The sequence below is a fragment of the Macrotis lagotis genome, chromosome 1 (assembly GCF_037893015.1).
Source record: "Macrotis lagotis isolate mMagLag1 chromosome 1, bilby.v1.9.chrom.fasta, whole genome shotgun sequence".
Taxonomy (NCBI): domain Eukaryota; kingdom Metazoa; phylum Chordata; class Mammalia; order Peramelemorphia; family Peramelidae; genus Macrotis; species Macrotis lagotis.
The window spans coordinates 71285033-71290347 of record NC_133658.1 but is presented as its reverse complement, the minus strand read 5'-3'; positions in this window follow the sequence as shown (position 1 = coordinate 71290347).

Genomic DNA, 5315 nt, shown 5'->3' with positions numbered 1-5315 from the left:
GCATGAGTCTCTGTGACAATAGACTTGTAGGTATAATAATGTTTCCATGTTATATGACTAAGTATATATATATATATACACATATTTATGGTACATTTACATGTGCACAAATGTTCACTCATATAGATTAATAATGAATATCATCTTGATATTTTACTATGTTCATTATTGTCTTTGCTTTCTGTTATTAATGAACACTAGCCGTATTGCATGGTCTTAGATTACTGTATTTCTTTGCAATCCTTTGTGTGATTTTAAAAGATCTTTATATACCACATTTGTTCAGCTCTTAACTCTCACCAATTTCAACATAATATCCATCATCCCTAATTACTACCAATGTGTTGATAATGGCAATCAAGATATCATGGTCAAGAGAATAATGAAATTCAAAAAGAGGACAATATATTCTAACTAAAGGTTGTACTTTCATAAACAAAATGTATAAGCATAAGTAAAGGGACTTGTAATTTCTCTTATACTGCCTAAAAAATCCATTTTTCCCCTTTTTTTTGTTTTCTATAATGGTATGGATAGATAGGTTTGACAGATGAAGAGATCACTAAAAAAGGGGAAATAAACCTTTATAAGTAATCAATGCCCAGAATTCATAAATTGGGAACTGAGTTAGAAGACTTGAGTTGATTTCTGGCTCTGCCACTTATTAGATATTGGGCAAGTAACTTCAAAATGTTGAACCTTGAATCTTCATCTATAAAACAGAAAATTTCATAATTGCACTGCCTATACCATGCATTTGCTCTGAATATGAATTAAAATGATGTATATGGTATACTTCAAAATTTTTTAAAAAGTAGAGGAAATAGCAGCTAAGTTTGGTCTTTTCTATTATAATATCTTTGAACCTTTTTCTTTGGAGTTTCAGGCTAAAGTAGTTTTGAGAAAAAAATGTCTTCCCAAATTCATTCTTTAATATGTAAAGTCCTGTGGGCTATTGCACATGTGTATAAAATAGTCTTTCTAATAATTAAATATTAAAATGCTTCTTAATTTTCTATACTCTCATTGTAAACATTTTCAGGATGAATATAGTAGCATCTGCTACCACTATTGCTAGTACTATTCTTTTTCCTGCTACTATTACTGTTATGATTACCAAGAATACTACTGCTATCACTACCACTTCTATAATGGCTACTACTGTTACTCCCATTATTACTATTCTTACTAATACTATTATAACATTAGTATTCTATTAAGATTACTTCTACTAGTACTATGATACTATTAGCATTAATGCTACTATTGCTATTACTCATACCATTTTAACTATTATTAGCATTAATATTATAGCTCCTGCTAGTATCATTACCACTACTATTATTATTACTTTTGCAACTACTACTGCCTTCACCACAACTGCTATTAGTACTACTACTATCATTACTATAATTATTAATATAGCTTCTATTCTCACTTCACTTATTTATACCACTGCTTTTTTTAAACCTTTTTGATAATAATTTCCCAATTCCATGTCAAGATAATTTTTAACATTTAGTTTTTATAAGATTTTGAGTTTAAAATTTTTTCTCTCCCTCCCTTCATTCCCTTCCCCTCTTATGAAAATGTAGACAATTTATTATAAGTGATTCATGTACTATCACATAAAACACGCCCATATGAGTCACAGTTGTAAAAGAAAAAACAGATGAAAAAGTATGTCTTAATCTGCATTCAGAATTCATCAGTTCTTAACCTGGATGTGGATTGAATTTACCTTCATTATTCCTTTGTACTTGTCTTGGATCATTGTGTTGCTGAGAAGAAATGAACTGATCATTGTTAATCATTATATAATGTTGCTGATACAGTGTAAAATACTTCCCTACTTCTGCTCATTTCACTTTGCATCAGATCATACAAGTCTTTCCAGGATTTTGGAAATCTGTTCATCATTTTTTATTACACAATAACATTCATTTATATTCACATAACACAACTTGTTCAACCATTCCTCAAGTGATAGACAAACCCTCAATATCCAATACTTTGCCATCATGAAAAGGGCTGTACAGATTGAGGAGCCACAATCAGGAATTCACAGCAATTTTTGCACATGTAGGTCATTTCCCTTATTTATTATTATCTTTTTGGGAATTAAAGGCCTAGTAGTGTTATTGTAGGATCCAAGGGTATGTACAAAGGGCATGGTTTCAAATTCTTCTCCAAAATGATTGGATCAGTTCACAACTGTGCATTATTATCACAATTTTCCTACATCTTCTCCAAAATTTATCATTTTCTTTTTCTGTCATGTTAGTTTGATAGGAATGAGATAGTACCTCAGAAGTGTTTAAATTTGCATTTTTTAAATCAACAATGATTGAAAGCATTTCTTTAAATGTCTTCACGTAGCTTTGATTTCTTCATCTGAAAACAGCCTTTTCCTATCCTTTGACAATTTATCATTTGGAAAAGATTTTTATTCTTATAAATTTGACTCATATCTCTATATACTTGAGAAATGAAGAGGATTCTGCTTTGTGATCTAGCCTGCTTCCATTCTGTATCAGAGTTCATCCCATTCACATTCACAGTCAGATTACAAAGTGTATTTCTCTCAATCCTGTTCTTCCTCCTGTTTGTCCTCTCCTTTCAATCTTTCTCTGATTGACAGTATTTTGCCTCTGTCTACTCCCTCCCCTGATCTACCCCCTTCCTTTATTTAATTTTCTTCCTACTTTGCTACTGGATAAGATATATATGTATATATATATATATATATATATATATATATATATATATATACATATATATATATTCAACTGAATGTGTGTATCATTACTTCTTTGAGCCAATACTGATGAGAGTAAGATTCAAGTGACACCTATCACCCAACCTCTCACTTCTTTCTCTCCACTGTAATTGGTATTCCATTGTATCTCTTCCTTCCTTCTATATCCAGTGTACTCTTTTTTCATCTCTTAATTATTTTTGTCATTCTCTTTAATTCACTTTATACCCATACCCTTTGTGTCTTTATATTCCTTCTGGATGTACTATTAATGGTACAGTTTTTAAGAATTACAAGTTTCTGGGACAGCAAGGTGGCACAGTGGATAGAGCACTGGCTCTGGAGTCAGGAGGACCTGAGTTCAAATTCAGCCTCAGACACTTAGTTACCTATCTGTGTGGTCTTGGGCAAGCGACTTAACCCCATTGCTTTGCAAAATAACAAAAAGAATTACAAGCATCATTTTCCCATGAAGGGATATAAACAGTTCACGTCCATTGAATCTCATATTTATTTTTTCCCTTTCTTTTTTTTAAATTTATTTTTTATTCTCATTTTGTAAATTTTTTTTACATTAATAAAATATTCTTGCTTACAAGTAAACAAAATACCCCTCCTCCCCCATGAATATAGATAGACTTGCTTGGGCAAAAAAACTAAAGGGGAGAGAAAAAAATTAAAATTAAAAAAAATTAACAGTAATAATTGTAGGTATGGCCAGGTGGTGCAATGGACGAAGCACCAGCCCTGGAGCCATGAGCACCCAAGTCCATATCCAGCCTCATAAACCCAACACTCAGCCAGCCGTGTGACATGCAAGCCACCAGATCCCCACTGCCCTGCAAAAACCAAAAAGAAAAAAAAAAAGAAAAAAAAGACCCAAAATGAAATAAAATAGTGATGATAGTAGGGGTGGCGGGTGGCAGACAGAGCATTGGCCCTTGAGCCAGGAACACCTGGGTCCAAATCCGGCCCCAGACACCCAAATATCACCCCGCTATGTGGCCCCAGGCAGGCCATCCAGCCCCACTTGCCCTGCACCCTCCCCCAAATAATAATAACAAAAAATGTTCTTCCGTCTTTGTTCTAACACCAACAACTCTGGCATGGGTGGATTTCTCATTCTTTATGATGAGTCCATCACAAAAGTTATTTCCATATTTTTCCAGTGTTGCCATTGCTGATCGCAACTCCCTCCTTTCTTATTTCTCCACTACCATGTACTCTATTTTCTCTCTCCTTTCACTCTGACTCTGCTGTAGGTTCGCTGAGTGGCACAGCAGACAGATCCCTGGTCCTGGGGCCAAGAAGCTCTGAGCCCCCATACCAGGCCTTAGGCCCAGAATCCACCTGGCCCTGTGGTCCTGGACAGGCCTTCCAATCCCAGCCCATCACAAGAAGTAAGAAAGAAAATGCATTAATATCTGACCAGTGTCCCCGCCATGGTCCATCCTCTCCTCCTTTATTCACATGCCCACCCCTTCCCCCACACCCCCCTCTTTTCTTCTTACTCCAGATGTCTATACCCCATTGAGTATATATGCTGTTTCCTCTCCTAGCCATCTCTGATGAGAGCAAAGGTTCCCTCATTCCCCCTTGCCTCCCCACTTCCATATCATTGCAATAGCTCATTGTAATGAAAAAAATCTTATGTGAAATATCTTGGACTATTCCCCCTCTCCTTTTTCTTTCTCCCATTCCATTTCCCTTTTTTTCTATTGACTCCATTTTTACACCATAGTTTATCTTCGAGTTCAGCTTTCCCCTGTGCTTCAACTATAAAATCTCTCTCTACCTGCTCTATTAACTGAGAAGGTTCATATGAGTATTATCAGTGTCATTTTTCTATGTAGGAATACATGCAGTTCATCATCATTAAGTCCCTCATATTTCCCCCTCTCCTCCAATCTCCATGCTTCACCTGAGTCCTGTATCTGAAGATCAAACCTTCTGTTCAGCTCTGGCCATTCCAAAAGGAACATTTGAAATTCCCCTGGTTCATTGAAAGTCCATCTTTTTCCCTGGAAGAGGACATTCAGCCTTGCTGGGTAGTTCATTCTTGGCTGCATTCTAAGCTCTTTTGCCTTCCAGTATATTGTATTCCAAGCCCTATGAGCTTCCAGTGTAGCTGCTGCTAAGTCCTGTGTGATCCTGATTGCAGCTCCATGATATTTGAACTGTGTCCTTCTGGCTGCTTTTAATATTTTCTCTTTGACTTGGGAGTTCTGGAACTTTTTCTATAATTATCCTAGGGTTTCGTTTTTGGGGATCTGTTTCTCGGGGGATCGGTGGATTCTCTCCATTTCTATTTTGCCCTTGGCTTCTAGAATATCAGGGCAATTTTCCTGTAGTAATTCTTTGAAAATTATGTCAAGGCTCTTTTCCTGATCATGACTTTCAGGTATTCCAATAATTTTAAAATTATCTTTCCTAAGTCTGTTTTCCATAATAGTTGTTTTTTCAATGAGATATTTCACATTTTCTTCTAATTTTTCATTTTTTTGGTTTTGAAGTATTTTGATCCTGATTTCTGTTAAATTCATCAATCTCCCTGAAT